Source organism: Bufo bufo, chromosome 5, assembly GCF_905171765.1.
Source record: "Bufo bufo chromosome 5, aBufBuf1.1, whole genome shotgun sequence".
NCBI lineage: Eukaryota > Metazoa > Chordata > Amphibia > Anura > Bufonidae > Bufo > Bufo bufo.
Genome location: NC_053393.1, coordinates 439,925,969 through 439,950,708, shown reverse-complemented (window position 1 = coordinate 439,950,708; position 24,740 = coordinate 439,925,969). Strand labels below are relative to the sequence as shown.

At 43.0% G+C, this 24,740-nt stretch overlaps 1 protein-coding gene across 5 annotated transcripts in view; it reads left to right on the top strand.

The window, feature by feature from the left end:
* Positions 1–24,740, top strand: part of BTD (biotinidase) — a 94,487-nt gene that overhangs the window by 38,588 nt on the left and 31,159 nt on the right. Inside the window, exon 1 of one of the 5 annotated variants that reach the window (XM_040433560.1) lies at positions 4,607–4,647. The exons of the other annotated variants lie outside the window; for them this stretch is intronic. The gene's annotated coding sequence lies outside the window, so the exon portion shown is untranslated. Of the gene's footprint in view, positions 1–4,606; positions 4,648–24,740 lie in introns of those variants that run through there. 5 annotated transcript variants of the gene reach the window in all.

The following is a 24,740-nucleotide window of genomic DNA, read 5'->3' as shown; positions in this document are numbered from 1 at the left end:
GCCTGCGATGGCCGGGCGATTCATAATTCCTTATGAAATGTAGGTGCCAACATGTCTGGGAGGTAGCATTGATCCTGGGCAAGAGCTGAGACCCCCCCCCCCCCTGCTGGGGGTTTTCCTGCAGATTTGGTTGCCTTCAAGCTGGCTGGTTGAGGTGTGAAATTATCCACTTGGGGCCTCCTTGAAGCCTGGACCCCTGGGGCTTTCTCCCTTGCTAGCTGACGATCAGATGGCTGGGGGGTGGGAACATATTTTGCACGTACACTGACTGTGTACAAGCCAAAAGGTGAATCAACTGACAATCAGGGCTGCCAGTAAATAATAATCCATATTCCTGACATACCCCTGGCATAGCCAGACACCTCTGTATGCAAATGTGAAAATACACTTAGGGCTCATGCACATGGCCGTTGTGCGGTTTGCGGTCCCCAAAACACGGGCAACATCCATGCGGCGGCTGGGACGGATCGAGACCCATTCAACTTGAACGGGTCCGTGATCCGTCCACACCGTAAAAAAATAGAACATGTTCTATTTTTTTCTGGTGCGGAGGCACGGACAGAAACACCACGGAAGCACTCCGTAGTGCTTCTGATCTGTACTTCCGTTCAAGTGAATGGCTCCGCATCCGTGATGCGGGGTGCACGTGTATTGCAACGGCCACGTGCAGGAGGCCTTAGAGGGGTTAGATAGAGAGCAGACACCTGTGAAAATATTGTCAAGTGGGTATCCCTCTGTGGGTGGCTGTGGAGGATCATTGTGAGTGGCTTTAGTAATAAGAGTTTGGAGGCGGCTGAATGGTGTGTGTCAATGGGAATGTTGCCTTTGGACTACACTGATAAGACACACAATTTAGTTGCTATGGCTGTAATAACTCTTTCATTTCATGGCTTTCTAGCATTAAAAACTGTTTATTTAGAGTATTCTTTAAAGCTTCCCTTCACTTTCAAAAAAAGTTTGCATAATGGCTGTGCTTCATTGTGCAATCATATGGAATGTCATTTTTTTCCTTTTCTTAGCTTAATTATTCCCCTCTTCAGCTGCACATCTAGATGCATTTCACTCAGAAGCAGGGGCATCTTTCTTCTGTGGAATCTGCCAGCACTGTACTGCTTTGAAGTCCTTTATTTTACTTCCCACTATGTTTGTTTTCAGCTCTGGAGCTCACATAACAGATAAGGAGGGGGAGATCAAAATTACTTGAGGCTCCTATGATCTTCAGAAGCAGTGTAGAATCAGTTATCAGGCTCAGGATCTCTAGCTCTGACACGCCCGCACTTTCTGCCGTCTTCTGAGTCTCTGTTACCAGGGCCAGATCTTACCTGACAACAGGCAGTGGACTGCAAATTGGATGCAAGTGAGACCCCTAGTGGCCCTGATGGTACAGCTTTTTTCAGGTGATAGAAGAAAATGAAGTGATTTAGAAATTTGCTAGTTACACCATTCTGTATTAAATGAAATGAAATTGTGTGAAGGTACAGTAAAAGTCTTTAAATGTAATACATTTATAACAGGGGCACTCAACCTGTGGCCCAGGGGCTTCACGTGCACTGGCGGATCCAGGGGGGGCAACGGGGCAATTGCCCTCTCCCCCCTTCCCCAAGCTGGCGGCGCGGCCCTGGTGAAAAGTGGAAGCGCTCATCTCCATAGTCATCTGTATCGCCGTCCTCAGGACAGCGATACAGATGGCTGTGCTGCGGCGGGGCAGGGGAGGGAGAGGCGTCTCCCTTCCCTGTTCCTCTGATAGGCTGCCGGCACTAGGCCAGAAGCCTATTAGAGGCAGGTGGCGCGATGACGTCATCGCGCCGCCTGAGCCGTACAGTGCGGGACACAGGCCGGAAGATGCATTGCATAGCTGATATGGAGGTAAGTATAAGTGTTTTTAATTTTTTGTATTTTTTTCTATATGTACAATACTTTTACTGGCGCATAATTGGGGGGCTCTTGTTACTGGCACATGATTGGGGGGCATCTATGGGGGCACATCTTACTGGCACATGATTAGGGGGCATCTATGTGGGCACTTATTACTGGCACATTATTGGGGGCTCTTTTTACTGGCACATTTATTGGGGGCACTTTTTACTGGCACATTATTGGGTGGCACTATAGGGGCATCTACTAATGCCAAAAAGAAGGGGTATTTTATATGGGGGCCTTTGTACAGTAGCTTTTTATACTGGGACACATTATGGTGGGTGCTATGGGGAAGGGGGGAGAGGAGTACTATAGGGTCATCTACGGGGGGCACTAAGAAGGGGTATTTTATACTTGCAAATTATGGGAGACACTGAGGGCATCTACTGGGGCACTATACAGTCAGGTCCATAAATATTGGGACATTGACACAATTCTAACATTTTTGGCTCTATACACCACCACAATGGATTTGAAATTCAACGAACAAGATGTGCTTTAACTGCAGACTGTCAGCTTTAATTTGAGGGTATTTACATCCAAATCAGGTGAATGGTGTAGGAATTACAACAGTTTGCATATGTGCTTCCCACTTGTTAGGTGACCAAAAGTAATTGGACAATTGGCTTCTCAGCTGTTCCATGGCCAGGTGTGTGTTATTCCCTCATTATCCCAATTACAATGAGCAGATAAAAGATCCAGAGTTCATTTCAAGTGTGCTAATTGCATTTGGAATCTGTTGCTGTCAACTCTCAAGATGAGATCCAAAGAGCTGTCACGATCAGTGAAGCAAGCCATCATTAGGCTGAAAAAACAAAACAAACCCATCAGAGAGATAGCAAAAACATTAGGCGTGGCCAAAACAACTGTTTGGAACATTCTTAAAAAGAAGGAACACAACGGTGAGCTCAGCAACACCAAAAGACTCAGGAAAACCACGGAAAACAACTGTGGTGGATGACCGAATAATTATTTCCCTGGTGAAGAAAACACCCTTCACAACAGTTGGCCAGATCAAGAACACTCTCCAGGAGGTAGGTGTATGTGTGTCAAAGTCAACAATCAAGAGAAGACTTCACTAGAGTGAATACAGAGGGTTCACCACAAGATGTAAACCATTGGTGAGCCTCAAAAACAGGAAGGCCAGATTCGAGTTTTCCAAAAGACATCTAAAAAAACCTTCACAGTTCTGGAACAACATCCTATGGACAGATGAGACCAAGATCAACTTGTACCAGAGTGATGGGAAGAGAAGAGTATGGAGAAGAACAGGAACTGCTCATGATCCTAAGCATACCACCTCATCAGTGAAGCATGGTGGTGGTAGTGTCATGCGTGGGCATGTATGGCTGCCAATGGAACTGGTTCCCTTGTATTTATTGATGATGTGACTGCTGACAAAAGCAGCAGGATGAATTCTGAAGTGTTTCGGGCAATATTATCTGCTCATATTCAGCCAAATGCTTCAGAACTCATTGGACGGCGCTTAACAGTGCAGATGGACAATGACCCAAAGCATACAGCAAAAGCAACCAAAGAGTTTTTTAAGGGAAAGAAGTGGAATGATATGCAATGGCCAAGTCGATCACCTGACCTGAATCCGATTGAGCATGCATTTCACTTGCTGAAGACAAAACTGAAGGGAAAATGCCCCAAGAACAAGCAGGAACTGAAGACCGTTGCAGTAGAGGCCTGGCAGAGCATCACCAGGGATGAAACCCAGTGTCTGGTGATGTCTATGCATTCCAGACTTCAGGCTGTAATTGACTGCAAAGGATTTGCAACCAAGTATTTAAAAAAGTGAAAGTTTGATTTATGATTATTATTCTGTCCCATTACTTTTGGTCCCTTAACAAGTGGGAGGCACATATGCAAACTGTTGTAATTCCTGCACCGTTCACCTGATTTGGATGTAAACACCCTCAAATTAAAGCTGACAGTCTGAGGTTAAAGCACATCTCGTTCGTTTCATTTCAAATCCATTGTGGTGGTGTATAGAGCCAAAAATGTTAGAATAGTGTTGATGTCCCAATATTTATGGACCTGACTGTATATGGGGCATTTTATACTGGTACATTATTGGGTGGCACTATGGGGCACTTCTTACTGGCACATTATTGGTGGGCACTATAGGGGCATCTACTAAGGCCACAAATAAGGGGTATTTTATATGGGGGCCTCTGTACAGTAGCATTTTATACTGGGACACATTATGGTGGGTACTATGGGGAAGGGGGGGAGGAGTACTTTGGGGTAATCTACGGGGGGCACTAAGAAGGTATTTTATACTTGCAAATTATGGGGGACACTGAGGGCATCTACTGGGGCATTTTATACTGGTACATTATGGGGGGCACTAGGAGGAAGGGGGGAGAGGAGCACTATGGAGGCATTTACTGGGGGCACTATATAGCAGTATTTTATACTGGCACATTATGGGGACATTAGCTCAACTGGGGGCATTACAAGAGGGGATTTTTTGCACTGTCACATTATAAGGCGAATTATTTCTATGGGGGGGGGGGGCATTATGGTGGGCTTTATTACCCCCATGGTTTGAGCCCCCTAGTAGCAGCACCAGCCTCTCCCTGCTCTGCGACCCCACTGCCCCTTCTCCAAATCCTTATTATGAAATCTTTCTCATTAGGATAAAACACATCAGCTCCACCGAGCCCCCGGCCAAAGTGTTGAAGTGGTGTCCGAGATCCCCAAGGGCCAAGCCAAGTAATTGTACGTTTTCATGTGAAATATGTTTATGTTATACACATATAGCATACACTGTACACAATATACCTCTACACTGTGTAGTGTGTTCTATAAGCACCATTGTTTTGTGGCGGCGGACAGAAAATAATCTGGAAGTGCCCCTCCCGAGACCAGGCTCTGGATCAGCCACTGTTCATGTGGCCCCCAGCCATCTGGTCACAGGCATGCTTTTTTGTGTCTAGTTGCTGCTCCCATGTATTGTCCATGTCAGGGAGAAGAAGAATGATGTGTAGTACAGGAACACAGAGATAAATACTAATGATATCCATTTTCTGTAGGAACGGGAAAGAAGAGGACCCCGTTCTCCCAATATGTGGCAGTCCTGTAGATGAAACCTGCACCTATCAGACATTCATGGCATGTACTTTTGATATGCCATTAGTGTGTTGGATTAGACATCAATGTCTAGTTTATTGTGGCCCTGAGACTGGTTCATATTGACTATTTGGCCCTCAGACAAGAGACTGTTGGTCATCCCTGGTTTAGAACAGGGACAGATATAACTTCAAAAAGAGGGAGGGGGTTGTCCTTATGTGGGTGAGACAGTGCAAGTCGCACCTCTCCCCAAGGTACTGCTAGAAAGCGTAATAGGAAAATCAAAGGGGCAGTAACAATTAAAACAAGGTGTTTATTGGTATAACTAAAACATATATATATTATCCCCTTACAAACAAACAGTAGACAAACAAACACAGTTGGGACCTGTGTACTAGAGAGCCGCAATTGCGGGTCGCGGTACACTGAGTCCCTAGGGCAGACCCTTATAAGAGCTGTGTGGACCCCAAGGGTCAAGAGGAGCCACAAACAATACTGAGAACCGCCCCAGCGTGGGCGTCCTGACACCCAGGTGGGAACAGGTATGCCCGGTCAGGGTAAATAAGGATAGATCTTACCGGTGTGAGGTCAGACCGAACAAGTGTCCAGCGGACACAGATGACACCCGGACAAAGGATCTGTTCTCAGTACGTTGGATGAGGTGTTCAAAATGCGGGGGAGGGAATCTTCATAGAGATGGTCAATCTTGGTTAGGGTCCGCAGGGAGAGAGAACTGTCCCTGTTGTACCCTGCTTGACCTGCTATGTCCCTGATACCCTAACACGGGATCCGTGCCCCGCAAGGGGTGGTCCCGTCCGGAACCTGACCCTGGTATAAGGTCCCTGAGAGACCCTGCCAGGGTAGTGTGTGGAACACCTAATCTAGTGAGACTAGAATCAAAGATGGAACCGTGGATAAGGGGGGGTATGTTCCTATGTCCCTACGCGTTTCTTCAAATAGAACATACACGGACAATATCTGGCACTACAAACCACCCCTAGAGTGCTAATAGCTGCCTCCTTGAGCGCTCAGTGTCAATGATGTGCTACTGAGCCTAGGTGGACAAGGGCAGTCTGGAAAAACTTAGTCTATTTCCACTAAGGGAGACCTCATAGCCACATAAGAAACTGTGCTTATGCTAGGCAAGTGAGAGGGAGGTGCTGGCTACCTCTAACCACTACTTGATAAGTAGCGTGGTTACTGTAACTAGAGTGTGTATGGCAAAATCCAGGTACATCTGAAACACACAGAAAAAAAGGGAATACAAGAAGCCCTATGAACAGCTGTAAAGTAGTGTGCATATCTGATAGAAAACATAATGCAGGCAAATACAATGACCCCCTAACGCCGATGTGTGAATAGACACTATCCAGGCATATAGTTAAGGACTCAAGCATAAGCTGACAATCTACTTACAGTGGGCCTAGGTGCGTGTGGCATCCGTCTGGCCGGACCGGCGTCAATTGGTTTATATGAGGCCGGTGTATGGCGTCTGGCAGCGCTAAAGTACGCGCCGCTTCTGTATTTGAATAGTAAGGGGGCGGGGTCAGGCTGTGCATGCGTGCGCCCATCTCCTGATGCCAGGCGCAGTCTGATGACCGAGCACGTCACCATCACGTGACTGCCTGAGCACAGCCCGATGGCGCGGCCCACAGCGTGCATCACATGGGTCCGCGTCATCGATCAGGAGCGCTGGAAACGTGTGCCCAGTGTCAGTGTCTGTCCCCCCATCACATCTCCTATAGGTCAGAGACGGTAGATGGGCGGGACTAGCAGATGTCGATTCGGGCAGACGTATCAGCGCTTCCAGCAAGCTAAGTGGGTGGACCTGAGCGCTTCTGTTGCGCTCGGCTTCAAAAAACCACTCGCATATAAATAATCCGTGGGGGGTCATTGTCCCAGAACCTCCACTATGGACAACAAAGTGGATATTTAACGGCAGGTGTGACACCAGAAGCTAAGGGTGGAGACTTATTTAATAAACAGTGTTTGGGCAGGCTAGCATGCAGGACTGCCTGTTTCAATCAGCTGCATGCTAGGTCACACACAGTAGAGAGGGGTAGGAGGGTAACCACAGGCAAACTTATCAGAGAAAACACCCAAACTGTAGTTGTTCATTAAGTCCTGAGGGGTTGGTGGTTTTCAATTTAAAAATCCACCAACATTCGCGTTGGAGTATCCGTTTATCCCAGTCTCCTCCACGCTGGGGTTTATGGACCAATTCGATGCCCATGAAAGTCACTGCTGAGGTGTGCCCCCCATGATCAATCTGGACGTGCCTTGCTACTGCAGTATCTCTCTCGTTCCGTATATCCCCGAGATGCTCGCCCATCCTCTTACGTAGTTCCCTACGGGTCTTACCCACATACCGCATGCCGCACTCACAGGTGATCAGGTAAATAACACCTGCGGTGCGGCAGTTGATAAAGTCGCGTATGTGAAAAGGTTGACCGGCAGGGTCCAACGCAAAGGATTTGCCCTGGGTAAGCTGGCCGCAAAAGCTGCAGTGTCCACACCTATAGCAACCCTTGACCGGATTGTCAAGCCATGTGCGTGGTTTCTCTGGTGGACTATAGTGACTATTTACCAGCTTATCCCTCAAGTTTGTACCTCGCCTAAAGGTCACCGAGGGTTGGGGACTTGGAACGGCAGTAAGGTCGGGGTCCATGAGTAGGGTTCCCCAATTCCGGCTTATAATTTCTCTTACCCTGGTAGATGCCGAATCAAAGGTCCCTATGACACGTATTACTCTCTGCGGGTCGATGACTAGGTTCTTAATGGGGTGTAGAAGGGAAGTACGTGTTTCGGCACGCGCCCTTTGGTAGGCCTCCTTAAGTGACCTCTCCGGATAGCCACGTTCACGAAAGCGCCTCCTCAGGTCGTCGGCCTGCCGCTTGAACTCCTTAAAGTCGGAGCAGTTGCGTCTAAGCCTAAGGTATTGTCCGACCGGTATGCCCCGTTTAAGTGGGGTCGGGTGGCAGCTCTCCCACCTTAGGAGAGAGTTCGTGGACGTAGATTTACGGTAGACGGTAGTCTGTAATCCACCGCAAGCGTCCCTAGATATTGAAATATCCAGGAACGGGAGCTGGTCCTTCACTATAACAGAAGTGAACCTAAGGTTCAGGTTGTTATCATTGAGATCCTCAACAAACCCCGTAAATGCGTCCTCTGGCCCGCTCCACAGAACGAAAATATCGTCTATGTAGCGGGACCAGAGGACAACATGTTCCAAATGCCTTCTAGGTGTATCACCAAAGACCGTTGTCTCCTCCCACCAGCCCAGGAGCAGGTTTGCATAGGACGGCGCGCACGAACTGCCCATCGCAGTGCCCCTGAGCTGGTGGAAGACAATACCATCAAAGAGGAAGAAATTACTGTGAAGAACATAATGCAAGAGATGTAGGACCAATTGATTATGTGCAGTAAATTGTTGACCCCTAGCTCTTAAGAAATGTGCGGCTGCGTCTATCCCTTTGTCATGCGGTATTGACGAGTATAAAGCCTCAACGTCAATCGAAGCTAGAATCCAATGTGACTCAATCTCTATGTTCTCAAGTTTAGTGAGGAGGTCTCTGGTGTCTTTTACATATGAAGGCAGTGATTGCACAAAAGGGCAGAGGATACGGTCTATATAGATACCTATATTTTGGGAAAGATTCCCCACCCCTGAGACGATAGGACGCCCCTTCATAGACGTTGTCTCTTTGTGGACCTTTGGCAAGCAATAAAATGTTGCCATGACTGGGTGGGCGGGATACAGAAACCCGAATTCATCGGCACTGATTAGTTTGTCCGATTTAGCTTTTGTTAGGATGTCTAGAAGTTCCCTCTGAAATTTACAGGTGGGGTTAGCAGACAGGATTTCGTATCCCAAGGTATCTTGGAGAATTGTAAGGCACATATTCCTATAGTCTGAGGTGTTCATAACGACTACGTTACCCCCTTTATCTGAGGGCTTGATCACTATTTGTCTGTCTTTCTCCAGGACCTGTAGTGCATCCCTCTCTGCCTTGCTGCAGTTGGACCTCAAAGAAGTGGAGTCCATGGTGGACAGTTCGGATAGGGTGTGTTTGAGAAAAACATCAATACACGAGATTTCCCCAGTGGGCGGCATCTTAGTACTTTTATTTTTAAGGGCTGTGAAAGGGCCTCTTCCCTCAGGGTTGTCAGGTGTGCTATCCAGGTTGTATAGAAAACGAACGTCGCCAAGGATCTCCAACGGTATCCCCAGCTCGCGACTTTCTTTTTTGTCCTTAAGCTGGAAATGTTTGTGCCACTTGAGCTTGCGGGCAAACAGGTGGAGATCCTTGGTCCAACGAAACAGGTCGAATCTAGTAGTGGGCACAAAAGATAGGCCACGTCTCAAGACCCTGACCTCTGTTGGGGTCAGGGGACGAGACGATAAGTTGATTACCAACCTATCATCGGTTAACACTGTTGTGTTGCCGGTGGTTGGTTGCTGCGATTCCGCAGTTGATAATGCATCCCCTGATCTAAAAAAGACGAGGAAGAGGATGGTTGTGGGGCGGGGGGAATGCATTGTGGTAGGTTGCTATATTGATTCGCGTTATAGCGACCTCCACGACGTCTTCCTTTATACCCACCACGGCCCCGGCCCCGGCCCCTAGACTTAGGGTGTCTCTCTCTCTCGCTATCCGAGATGTCAGTCTCGGTGGAGGATTGATCTGTTCTTTGGGGGTTATCAGGGTTTGTCAAGAATAGGTATGCTTTGTTTTCTTTAAAGTCCTGTGAGTCTCACGTGAAAACACGAACTCTCTCCTAAGGTGGGAGAGCTGCCACCCGACCCCACTTAAACGGGGCATATCGGTCGGACAATACCTTAGGCTTAGACGCAACTGCTCCGAATTTAAGGAGTTTAAGCGGCAGGCCGACGACCTGAGGAGGCGCTTTCGTGAACGTGGCTATCCGGAGAGGTCATTTAAGGAGGCCTACCAAAGGGCGCGTGCTGAAACACGTACTTCCCTTCTACACCCCATTAAGAACCTAGTCAGCGACCCGCAGAGAGTAATACGTGTCATAGGGACCTTTGATTCAGCATCTACCAGGGTAAGAGAAATTATAAGCCGGAATTGGGGAACCCTACTCATGGACCCCGACCTTACTGCCGTTCTAAGTCCCCAACCCTCGGTGACCTTTAGGCGAGGTACAAACTTGAGGGATAAGCTGGTAAATAGTCACTATAGTCCACCAGAGAAACCACGCACATGGCTTGACAATCCGGTCAAGGGTTGCTATAGGTGTGGACACTGCAGCTTTTGCGGCCAGCTTACCCAGGGCAAATCCTTTGCGTTGGACCCTGCCGGTCAACCTTTTCACATACGCGACTTTATCAACTGCCGCACCGCAGGTGTTATTTACCTGATCACCTGTGAGTGCGGCATGCGGTATGTGGGTAAGACCCGTAGGGAACTACGTAAGAGGATGGGCGAGCATCTCGGGGATATACGGAACGAGAGAGATACTGCAGTAGCAAGGCACGTCCAGATTGATCATGGGGGGCGCACCTCAGCAGTGACTTTCATGGGCATCGAATTGGTCCATAAACCCCAGCGTGGAGGAGACTGGGATAAACAGATACTCCAACGCGAATGTTGGTGGATTTTTAAATTGAAAACCACCAACCCCATTAGGACTTAATGAACAACTACAGTTTGGGTGTTTTCTCTGATAAGTTTGCCTGTGGTTACCCTCCTACCCCTCTCTACTGTGTGTGACCTAGCATGCAGCTGATTGCAACAGGCAGTCCTGCATGCTAGCCTGCCCAAACACTGTTTATTAAATAAGTCTCCACCCTTAGCTTCTGGTGTCACACCTGCCGTTACATATCCACTTTGTTGTCCATAGTGGAGGGTCTGGGACAATGACCCCCCACGGATTATTTATATGCGAGTGGTTTGTTGAAGCCGAGCGCAACAGAAGCGCTCAGCTCCACCCACTTAGCTTGCTGGAAGCGCTGATACGTCTGCCCGAATCGACATCTGCTAGTCCCGCCCATCTACCGTCTCTGACCTATAAGAGATGTGATGGGGGGACAGACACTGACACTGGGCACACGTTTCCAGCGCTCCCGATCGATGACGCGGACCCATGTGATGCACGCTGTGGGCCGCGCCGTCGGGCTGTGCTCAGGCAGTCACGTGATGGTGACGTGCTCGGTCATCAGACTGCCCCTGGCATCAGGAGATGGGCGCACGCATGCACAGCCTGACCCCGCCCCCTTACTATTCAAATACAGAAGCGGCGCGTACTTTAGCGCTGCCAGACGCCATACACCGGCCTCATATAAACCAATTGACGCCGGTCCGGCCAGACGGATGCCACACGCACCTAGGCCCACTGTAAGTAGATTGTCAGCTTATGCTTGAGTCCTTAACTACATGCCTGGATAGTGTCTATTCACACATCGGCGTTAGGGGGTCATTGTATTTGCCTGCATTATGTTTTCTATCAGATATGCACACTACTTTACAGCTGTTCATAGGGCTTCTTGTATTCCCTTTTTTTCTGTGTGTTTCAGATGTACCTGGATTTTGCCATACACACTCTAGTTACAGTAACCACGCTACTTATCAAGTAGTGGTTAGAGGTAGCCAGCACCTCCCCCTCACTTGCCTAGCATAAGCACAGTTTCTTATGTGGCTATGAGGTCTCCCTTAGTGGAAATAGACTAAGTTTTTCCAGACTGCCCTTGTCCACCTAGGCTCAGTAGCACATCATTGACACTGAGCGCTCAAGGAGGCAGCTATTAGCACTCACCCCCGTCCCCTGACGATTCTAGGGGTTGTCTGTAGTGCCAGATATTGTCCGTGTATGTTCTATTTGAAGAAACGCGTAGGGACATAGGAACATACCCCCCCTTATCCACGGTTCCATCTTTGATTCTAGTCTCACTAGATTAGGTGTTCCACACACTACCCTGGCAGGGTCTCTCAGGGACCTTATACCAGGGTCAGGTTCCAGACGGGACCACCCCTTGCGGGGCACGGATCCCGTGTTAGGGTATCAGGGACATAGCAGGTCAAGCAGGGTACAACAGGGACAGTTCTCTCTCCCTGCGGACCCTAACCAAGATTGACCATCTCTATGAAGATTCCCTCCCCCGCATTTTGAACACCTCATCCAACGTACTGAGAACAGATCCTTTGTCCGGGTGTCATCTGTGTCCGCTGGACACTTGTTCGGTCTGACCTCACACCGGTAAGATCTATCCTTATTTACCCTGACCGGGCATACCTGTTCCCACCTGGGTGTCAGGACGCCCACGCTGGGGCGGTTCTCAGTATTGTTTGTGGCTCCTCTTGACCCTTGGGGTCCACACAGCTCTTATAAGGGTCTGCCCTAGGGACTCAGTGTACCGCGACCCGCAATTGCGGCTCTCTAGTACACAGGTCCCAACTGTGTTTGTTTGTCTACTGTTTGTTTGTAAGGGGATAATATATATATGTTTTAGTTATACCAATAAACACCTTGTTTTAATTGTTACTGCCCCTTTGATTTTCCTACAGATATAACTTCCACAGTACTTGGACTAGCACAAAGGTTCTTTTATTACTTTGACCATCCTAAATAATGCACCTGTGGTGATGATGAGGTCACTTTTACTTTTGTAAGTGGCTAAGTAGTCTTCAATTGTCATGTAAGATGGAAATTAGGCTGCATCCTACAGTGAAAGGAGCAAGAAGGCTTGAAACAACTTCTAAATACTGAATTGTGCTCCTTTCACCAATGGAACTGAATTATATGATGATTACGGTACTGTACTTCTGCAGACCATGCTGACATTTTACAGGTTATGTGGTTAGTGGACTTTTGAATTGCAAGATTACAAAAAAGCTAAATAATTCTGTAATAGCAATTACATAAAAATACCTATTTCGTTTGTTCTGCAGACAGAAAAGATCTTTGTTTGACTTCATACAGATTTAGACCTACTCCTGAGAAACCAACAATTTTAACCAGCTTTTTCTTCAATTTAACCCCATGAGGACATGGCAATATTCCATTTTTTGATGGTCTATTATAGTAGATAAAAGGGTAAAAGTAAAGTTAGGTGAGGGTACGGGGTGTGTAGAGTGATCACCAGTAGGTGAAAAGGTGATAGATGTCCTGTGGGGTAGTCCTACGAAAAATATAGGGTTGTGGTGGAAAAACCCGGATATGGGTCTTATTTAAAATCCTTCAAAAATAGAAAATATATAAAGAGATAAATATATATATTATGTGCACAAAGTCTTGTTTAGGATATATGATAATATATGTGGGAAACAATGGAGAAGGGGTAAAAACTTGGAAAAAATAGTCCTTCTTAAAAATGTGGAAAAATATGAAATAAAACTGAGAATAATAATAAAAGTCTTTCATAAAAATATGGATGATAGAACTGTCTTGCAGTCTTTTATAAAGTGACCACTGTGTGGTGGATAAAATCGATTATAATCAAAGATCTTATAATGAGGATGTTGTCCTGTATTGCCCCTTTGTAGGATCAGTATATGGGGTATCAGGTAAGTAGCAAATTATGCAGAGTGCTGCGCAACAGAGGATGGTGCGTCTATACAAATATTACATGTGGGTAATAGTTGTTTTTGTTTGGGATCCATATAACATACTGTATGAAGGCAGAGGTGTTCTGTGCCTGAGTGCGGCGTCCCGCACTGTCTCTGGCTACAGAAATCACTTACCCTTCTTGACGCTTGTGGCTTGTATCCTTCTGGTCCTCTGGTAGTGGTTCCTGATGGTCGGCTGTAGTGGTCCGATCCTGCTCTCCAGAGTCAGCGGCGTAGCCTCGTGTTGCCTAGGACGCCGGGGGGGCGTGGTTCGCGCGTCTAAGGAGTGACGTAGGTGGTCACGTGATCGCGGAATCTTGTTAGGCTTGCTCGCAGTGCTTCTCCTGCTCTGTAGAGAGCGGCGGATAATCCAATGATCCAATGATCCAATGATCCTCTTAATCCTCTTAAACGCGTTTCGGGACTTTATCCCTTCATCAGTAAGTGGAGGATTCTAGAGGATGCTGTGGTTTTTATAGGGTGGTGTCAATCAATCTATTTGTCAATCAATTGAACCTAATGAGGAGTTTAATGTATTCAATGGGTTGTTTTATTTCAGTTCACATTGGCCAGTTCAGTAGTGGCCTAATAGAATATGCAGATTATCAAGGAGATCAATAGATGGATAGAAGTGTATAGTAAAGATTATACACCTCAACATATTTATGTAATTATCTAGATGATGTTGATCAGTCCTAGAATAAAGTTAGTATTATACAAATTGATGGATCTGACCAATATTTGTGCTTTGAATTTTTATTTTTATTTTTATTTTTTATTTTTATTTTTTATTTTTCTTCAAGGAGGAACCCTCATAAAGCATCTATATCTATTGCCTATATGGTAATATATAGGGATAGTACTGCTGAGTATAGTTTAGCAATGTGGATTGCTTATTGGACAGATATTTGGTATGGTGAACTTGTTGCTTTTAGGGAGTGGGGTATATTATACTTTCTATAGATGTTGCCTCAAATGTGAGGCCTGTGGTACTCCTGATGTGCTCCAGCCGTGAATACATATGGGAGATACGCCCATTGCTTTTAGGGAGTGGGGTATATTATACTTTCTATAGATGTTGCCTCAAATGTGAGGCCTGTGGTATTCCGTATGTGCTCCAGCCGTGGATACATGTGGGAGATACGCCCATGACGTCACTGGTCCGTAGTATAAAAGACCCAGCGAACATCTGGGTCCATCAATATAACATGTACCAAAGGGGATGGGCCACCAAGGTATGACCTTTAGTGTAGTCTTTGAGGTATAGGGAGCTTGTTAGTCTTAGGGGGTACGCTTATGTTATAATTTTTATAATTTTGTTTCTTTATTTTCTAATTGTGAGTGTTGTATCATTATAAAGAGCCTGTAGTAGTGCTAAAGTGATTCAACTGTTGTCGCTGGTCCGTAGTGAAAAAGAACCTGCAGATATATTGTATCTGTAAATCTTGCATGTATCCAAAGGAGGGACTCAGAGGTCTTGATATAATTTAGTTACTGGCATCTTTTTGATATAATTACTGGCATCTTTTTGGTATACAATGGGAGATATTCATTGTATGAGGGATATCTATTGTATCACTGGTCCGTGATTTGGAAGAACCAGAGACTATGTCAGTTAATCGTCCCTGTATATATCCAAGGAGGATGGAGATAGGAGCAGGGAAGAGACATTTTTGTGTGGATTGGTACATATGGTAATAATATCTATATGTTGACAGCCCTAGGTTTGGGGTGTCAGACACTGAGCATTTTTTCAAGTGTGGTAGGGGCTCATCACATCTCGAATTGCGGGACCTAGTTGATGTGTTGATCTGTTTTGGCTTTATGTAGTTATCTTTTGTGTTGTCTTGATGGCCTAATTGTTGTCTGAGTCTTTTTATTTGGTATTTACTTGTCTCGTGTATTTTGGGGTAGAAGTGGGTATCTGTGTGTGTGGTTGGTGAGGGGCAGTCGCTCGCCAAGGGGCAACCGGAAGGAATGAATAGACCATTCCGGTTACCCATCGGGGAGCGGCAACCCCCCAATCAGAGGAACCCAAAAATCTCCATTTCTGCATTCAATCCATTTGGTAGAACAGAGTTGAACTCAAAAATTCTTCTGGACTCCACTCTGGACATTTTTTGTATGAAATTGCCCCCTCTCCAGTCTTTCTTTACCTTTTCCAATGCTGTGTATTTGAGTCCGGATGGGTCCTTATTGTGGATGATTCTAAAATGATTTGATACTGTGTGTTTGTCATAACCTTTCCTTATATTTGCTATATGTTCTGATACCCGTTTTTGAAGTGTCCTTTTGGTACGGCCTATATACAGTTTCTGGCATAGGCATTCTAAGGCGTAAATCACTTCTATTGAGCTACATGTTAGGAATTCCTTGATTTCTTGTTTGTGAGAGTTGATTTTGGATGTGACGCAGGTGGTTTTCTTTGGAAATGATGTTGTACGGCAATTATTGCTTTTTCCGCATCTAAAAAAGCCGGTGATGTCTGCCCATTTTTGAATTGATGTTGTCTGTTCTTTGTTGTATTTAATGGTGGGTGCAATTTTTAGGCCTAGATTTGGGGCTTTGGTAAAGGTGATTAATGGAGTGTCGTTGATGATGGTCCCTATTATTTTGTCCTGTTTTATATGGTACCAATGACTGTTGATAATTTTTTAGATTTTTTTGTACTGTGGGTTATATGGTATTATAATCCTGGGTGTGGCATCTCCTTCTTCTGTTTTTTTTGTTGACTTATTGAAAAATGTTGTTCTTTCCATTTTTTTGACTTTGTTTAGTGATGTATGTAGTAGTTCAATTGGATATTTTTTATCCATAAATTGTGTTTTCATCTTTTCAGCTTCTTTGTCGAAATCGGATTCTATTGTACAGTTTCTCTTCACTCTGCGAAATTGTCCTTGTGGGATATTGGTGAGCCATGATGGTAAATGACAACTATCGTATTGGATAAAACTATTTTTGGATGTTGGTTTATGATAGGTGGTACATATGAGTTTGTCTTTTTCTATTGTTATTTGTAAATCTAAGAATTCTATTTTCGATGTACTGGTGGATGAAGTGAATTTTAAGCCGTATGGGTTTGTATTGATGGTGGTTAGAAATATGTCTAGATTATCCTTAGTGTCTTGCCAGATGAATATGATGTCGTCAATATATCTTTGCCAGAGCACCAGATCCGACCCCAGTCTGGGCGTTATGGTTTCGTCCTCCCACTGCGCCATGAATAGATTTGCGTAGCTGGGGGCGAATCTGGTGCCCATGGCTGTTCCTTGGGTCTGTATGTAAAAATCCGAGTTCCAGTAAAAATAATTATGGTTGAGTATGAATTCTATGCCTCCTATTATATAGTCTATCTGTTCCGGTGGTAATGTGGCTTCTTTCGTTAGTTGTTTTTTAACTGCTTCTGTACCCTGTTGATGATTAATGCAGGTGTAGAGAGATTGGACATCTAATGTTCCTATATGCCAGTGTGTTTCAAATTTTAAGTTTTCAATTATTTTAATGATTTGTGTTGTGTCTTTAACATATGAATGGATGTTTTTTACTCTTGGTTGTAGTAGTGTATCAATGTATTGTGATAAGTTACTGGTTAATGATTGTATGCCGGAAATGATGGGACGGCCGGGTGGGTTGCTTTTGTTCTTGTGTATTTTCGGGAGGCAGTATAGTGCTGGCAGCCTTTGAGGCGTGTTTATTATAAAGGTGTATTCTGTTTCGGATATGATACCATTTTCTTTCCCTTTTTCACAGTATTGTATTAGTTCTTGATAATATTGTTCCGTTGGGTTGTTTTTACGTTTTTTGTATGTATTAGTATCTGCTAGTTGTCTCATGCACTCGTTGTTATAGTCACAGACACTTTGGATGACGATCGCTCCTCCCTTATCTGCCGGGTGTATTATTATATCTTTATCCTTCTGTAGTTGTTTAATGGCCTCTGTTTCCTTTCTAGATAGGTTGTTCCATTTCCTTGGTTGTTCTTTCATCTTTCGTATGTCTCTTTCTACGCATTGTTTAAATGCTGCAATTTCTTGTCCTATTTCTTGTCGTGGGTATTTTTTGGAGATTCTTTTTAGTGGGGTATGTTCATATGTTTTATTAATTGTGATTTCTTTCATTACAGGGTTCTTCATATGGTATTTTTTCAGACAGAGTTTGCGGATGAATTTTTCTATGCCTATGTATGTGTCAAATTTGTTGTGTGTATTGGTTGGTGCGAATTTTAGTCCTTTGTTTAAAAGGCTAACTTGGGCCTTATTAAGCGTGACATTACTAAGGTTTATAATAGTGTCCTCATGGTGGTCTATCTGTTGTATTTTGGTCTTGTATCCCCTTCCTCTACGTATCTTTTTCTTGCATCGTGTTGTCGTGTTTGATAGGTTTGGTGATTGTCTCTCCTTTGTGGTGCTTGGTGTTTCTCTCCTGATTGTTGTGTCCTTTTTGGATGTTGTGAGTTGTGTTGATGATGCAGTCTGTAGTCTTGTTCTGGTGATGATTGTCTGTATCTTAGGTTGTATTTGTGGTTTTGGGGGGTAGGTGATGGGGAGCAGGGTGGTCTCTGTCTGGTGTGGGGTCTGTGGTGTGGAGGAGTCCGGTCTAAAAAATGATTCTGTTCTTCCAACACTTCAAATCTATTACTTGTGGATATTGGATATTTGTTCAACTTTTGGGTTGCAATCTGTTGAGTGTTTTCAATTTCTTCTCTATGGTTGGCTATCTCCTTATCTATGGGATTGGTGTTTTGATTATCCCTATGTTCCTTTCTTTGGGATATGTTGTTTCTCAATTTCCTAACTTTTTTATTCATAATTTCTTGTTCTGCTCTGTCTAGATTGTTACAGAGTTTTTGTTGCCAATTGTTATAATTGTCGTTGGTGGTAAATTTTTCCATTTTAATTTTGATTTCATCTATTTGTGTTGTGGTTTCTTTTAATATAGTAGTTCTCCTTTTTATAATTAAGTGCATCAGTGAGAGGGAATGTTCGTGTAATAGTGAATCCCATTCCTCATTGAATTCTCTTTCCCATAAGTCTTGGGCAGGTGTTTTGATTAATTGAAGTCCCTTGGGTACTTTTTTATGCTCAATGTATTGTTTTAATGATTTGATCTCCCACCTTTGTTTAAGTTGTTTTATTAATAGATATTCAGTTTTTTTGAAGGTTTCTAACATGTCTGGTTCTTGGTCTATTGTAACTGTCGTTTCAAAACTATATGTCTCGGCTTTTAAGCGTTTGTTTTCTGCATGTTCCCAAATATTCATTTTACTTGAGTGGTGAGCTGACGTCTATTGGGTGATAAATATTCAAGGTAAAGAAGTGGAGTAGACGGCTCTACTGTTCAGGCAAATGGTAGAGGTGCAAGGCTGCTTGGTCTGACTCACCCAGTCAGAAGCATAAAATAACAAGTAATAAGAGATAAGCAGGCACACTCTTATATAGGGTACAAACGGTAATTTATTGATGGTCTATTATAGTAGATAAAAGGGTAAAAGTAAAGTTAGGTGAGGGTACGGGGTGTGTAGAGTGATCACCAGTAGGTGAAAAGGTGATAGATGTCCTGTGGGGTAGTCCTACGAAAAATATAGGGTTGTGGTGGAAAAACCCGGATATGGGTCTTATTTAAAATCCTTCAAAAATAGAAAATATATAAAGAGATAAATATATATATTATGTGCACAAAGTCTTGTTTAGGATATATGATAATATATGTGGGAAACAATGGAGAAGGGGTAAAAACTTGGAAAAAATAGTCCTTCTTAAAAATGTGGAAAAATATGAAATAAAACTGAGAATAATAATAAAAGTCTTTCATAAAAATATGGATGATAGAACTGTCTTGCAGTCTTTTATAAAGTGACCACTGTGTGGTGGATAAAATCGATTATAATGATATAATTATTATTATAATTAGAAGATTATAATGTAAGTAGCAAATTATGCATCAATAGACCATCAATAAATTACCGTTTGTACCCTATATAAGAGTGTGCCTGCTTATCTCTTATTACTTGTTATTTTATGCTTCTGACTGGGTGAGTCAGACCAAGCAGCCTTGCATAAAATAACAAGTAATAAGAGATAAGCAGGCACACTCTTATATAGGGTACAAACGGTAATTTATTGATGGTCTATTGATGCATAATTTGCTACTTACCTGATACCCCATATACTGATCCTACAAAGGGGCAATACAGGACAACATCCTCATTATAAGATCTTTGATTATAATCGATTTTATCCACCACACAGTGGTCACTTTATAAAAGACTGCAAGACAGTTCTATCATCCATATTTTTATGAAAGACTTTTATTATTATTCTCAGTTTTATTTCATATTTTTCCACATTTTTAAGAAGGACTATTTTTTCCAAGTTTTTACCCCTTCTCCATTGTTTCCCACATATATTATCATATATCCTAAACAAGACTTTGTGCACATAATATATATATTTATCTCTTTATATATTTTCTATTTTTGAAGGATTTTAAATAAGACCCATATCCGGGTTTTTCCACCACAACCCTATATTTTTCGTAGGACTACCCCACAGGACATCTATCACCTTTTCACCTACTGGTGATCACTCTACACACCCCGTACCCTCACCTAACTTTACTTTTACCCTTTTATCTACTATAATAGACCATCAATAAATTACCGTTTGTACCCTATATAAGAGTGTGCCTGCTTATCTCTTATTACTTGTTATTTTATGCTTCTGACTGGGTGAGTCAGACCAAGCAGCCTTGCACCTCTACCATTTGCCTGAACAGTAGAGCCGTCTACTCCACTTCTTTACCTTGAATATTTATCACCCAATAGACGTCAGCTCACCACTCAAGTAAAATGAATATTTGGGAACATGCAGAAAACAAACGCTTAAAAGCCGAGACATATAGTTTTGAAACGACAGTTACAATAGACCAAGAACCAGACATGTTAGAAACCTTCAAAAAAACTGAATATCTATTAATAAAACAACTTAAACAAAGGTGGGAGATCAAATCATTAAAACAATACATTGAGCATAAAAAAGTACCCAAGGGACTTCAATTAATCAAAACACCTGCCCAAGACTTATGGGAAAGAGAATTCAATGAGGAATGGGATTCACTATTACACGAACATTCCCTCTCACTGATGCACTTAATTATAAAAAGGAGAACTACTATATTAAAAGAAACCACAACACAAATAGATGAAATCAAAATTAAAATGGAAAAATTTACCACCAACGACAATTATAACAATTGGCAACAAAAACTCTGTAACAATCTAGACAGAGCAGAACAAGAAATTATGAATAAAAAAGTTAAGAAATTGAGAAACAACATATCCCAAAGAAAGGAACATAGGGATAATCAAAACACCAATCCCATAGATAAGGAGATAGCCAACCATAGAGAAGAAATTGAAAACACTCAACAGATTGCAACCCAAAAGTTGAACAAATATCCAATATCCACAAGTAATAGATTTGAAGTGTTGGAAGAACAGAATCATTTTTTAGACCGGACTCCTCCACACCACAGACCCCACACCAGACAGAGACCACCCTGCTCCCCATCACCTACCCCCCAAAACCACAAATACAACCTAAGATACAGACAATCATCACCAGAACAAGACTACAGACCGCATCATCAACACAACTCACAACATCCAAAAAGGACACAACAATCAGGAGAGAAACACCAAGCACCACAAAGGAGAGACAATCACCAAACCTATCAAACACGACAACACGATGCAAGAAAAAGATACGTAGAGGAAGGGGATACAAGACCAAAATACAACAGATAGACCACCATGAGGACACTATTATAAACCTTAGTAATGTCACGCTTAATAAGGCCCAAGTTAGCCTTTTAAACAAAGGACTAAAATTCGCACCAACCAATACACACAACAAATTTGACACATACATAGGCATAGAAAAATTCATCCGCAAACTCTGTCTGAAAAAATACCATATGAAGAACCCTGTAATGAAAGAAATCACAATTAATAAAACATATGAACATACCCCACTAAAAAGTATCTCCAAAAAATACCCACGACAAGAAATAGGACAAGAAATTGCAGCATTTAAACAATGCGTAGAAAGAGACATACGAAAGATGAAAGAACAACCAAGGAAATGGAACAACCTATCTAGAAAGGAAACAGAGGCCATTAAACAACTACAGAAGGATAAAGATATAATAATACACCCGGCAGATAAGGGAGGAGCGATCGTCATCCAAAGTGTCTGTGACTATAACAACGAGTGCATGAGACAACTAGCAGATACTAATACATACAAAAAACTTAAAAACAACCCAACGGAACAATATTATCAAGAACTAATACAATACTGTAAAAAAGGGAAAGAAAATGGTATCATATCCGAAACAGAATACACCTTTATAATAAACACGCCTCAAAGGCTGCCAGCACTATACTGCCTCCCGAAAATACACAAGAACAAAAGCAACCCACCCGGCCGTCCCATCATTTCCGGCATACAATCATTAACCAGTAACTTATCACAATACATTGATACACTACTACAACCAAGAGTAAAAAACATCCATTCATATGTTAAAGACACAACACAAATCATTAAAATAATTGAAAACTTAAAATTTGAAACACACTGGCATATAGGAACATTAGATGTCCAATCTCTCTACACCTGCATTAATCATCAACAGGGTACAGAAGCAGTTAAAAAACAACTAACGAAAGAAGCCACATTACCACCGGAACAGATAGACTATATAATAGGAGGCATAGAATTCATACTCAACCATAATTATTTTTACTGGAACTCGGATTTTTACATACAGACCCAAGGAACAGCCATGGGCACCAGATTCGCCCCCAGCTACGCAAATCTATTCATGGCGCAGTGGGAGGACGAAACCATAACGCCCAGACTGGGGTCGGATCTGGTGCTCTGGCAAAGATATATTGACGACATCATATTCATCTGGCAAGACACTAAGGATAATCTAGACATATTTCTAACCACCATCAATACAAACCCATACGGCTTAAAATTCACTTCATCCACCAGTACATCGAAAATAGAATTCTTAGATTTACAAATAACAATAGAAAAAGACAAACTCATATGTACCACCTATCATAAACCAACATCCAAAAATAGTTTTATCCAATACGATAGTTGTCATTTACCATCATGGCTCACCAATATCCCACAAGGACAATTTCGCAGAGTGAAGAGAAACTGTACAATAGAATCCGATTTCGACAAAGAAGCTGAAAAGATGAAAACACAATTTATGGATAAAAAATATCCAATTGAACTACTACATACATCACTAAACAAAGTCAAAAAAATGGAAAGAACAACATTTTTCAATAAGTCAACAAAAAAACCAGAAGAAGGAGATGCCACACCCAGGATTATAATACCATATAACCCACAGTACAAAAAAATCAAAAAAATTATCAACAGTCATTGGTACCATATAAAACAGGACAAAATAATAGGGACCATCATCAACGACACTCCATTAATCACCTTTACCAAAGCCCCAAATCTAGGCCTAAAAATTGCACCCACCATTAAATACAACAAAGAACAGACAACATCAATCCAAAAATGGGCAGACATCACCGGCTTTTTTAGATGCGGAAAATGCAATAATTGCCGTACAACATCATTTCCAAAGAAAACCACCTGCGTCACATCCAAAATCAACTCTCACAAACAAGAAATCAAGGAATTCCTAACATGTAGCTCAATAGAAGTGATTTACGCCTTAGAATGCCCATGCCAGAAACTGTATATAGGCCGTACCAAAAGGACACTTCAAAAACGGGTATCAGAACATATAGCAAATATAAGGAAAGGTTATGACAAACACACAGTATCAAATCATTTTAGAATCATCCACAATAAGGACCCATCCGGACTCAAATACACAGCATTGGAAAAGGTAAAGAAAGACTGGAGAGGGGGCAATTTCATACAAAAAATGTCCAGAGTGGAGTCCAGAAGAATTTTTGAGTTCAACTCTGTTCTACCAAATGGATTGAATGCAGAAATGGAGATTTTTGGGTTCCTCTGATTGGGGGGTTGCCGCTCCCCGATGGGTAACCGGAATGGTCTATTCATTCCTTCCGGTTGCCCCTTGGCGAGCGACTGCCCCTCACCAACCACACACACAGATACCCACTTCTACCCCAAAATACACGAGACAAGTAAATACCAAATAAAAAGACTCAGACAACAATTAGGCCATCAAGACAACACAAAAGATAACTACATAAAGCCAAAACAGATCAACACATCAACTAGGTCCCGCAATTCGAGATGTGATGAGCCCCTACCACACTTGAAAAAATGCTCAGTGTCTGACACCCCAAACCTAGGGCTGTCAACATATAGATATTATTACCATATGTACCAATCCACACAAAAATGTCTCTTCCCTGCTCCTATCTCCATCCTCCTTGGATATATACAGGGACGATTAACTGACATAGTCTCTGGTTCTTCCAAATCACGGACCAGTGATACAATAGATATCCCTCATACAATGAATATCTCCCATTGTATACCAAAAAGATGCCAGTAATTATATCAAAAAGATGCCAGTAACTAAATTATATCAAGACCTCTGAGTCCCTCCTTTGGATACATGCAAGATTTACAGATACAATATATCTGCAGGTTCTTTTTCACTACGGACCAGCGACAACAGTTGAATCACTTTAGCACTACTACAGGCTCTTTATAATGATACAACACTCACAATTAGAAAATAAAGAAACAAAATTATAAAAATTATAACATAAGCGTACCCCCTAAGACTAACAAGCTCCCTATACCTCAAAGACTACACTAAAGGTCATACCTTGGTGGCCCATCCCCTTTGGTACATGTTATATTGATGGACCCAGATGTTCGCTGGGTCTTTTATACTACGGACCAGTGACGTCATGGGCGTATCTCCCACATGTATCCACGGCTGGAGCACATACGGAATACCACAGGCCTCACATTTGAGGCAACATCTATAGAAAGTATAATATACCCCACTCCCTAAAAGCAATGGGCGTATCTCCCATATGTATTCACGGCTGGAGCACATCAGGAGTACCACAGGCCTCACATTTGAGGCAACATCTATAGAAAGTATAATATACCCCACTCCCTA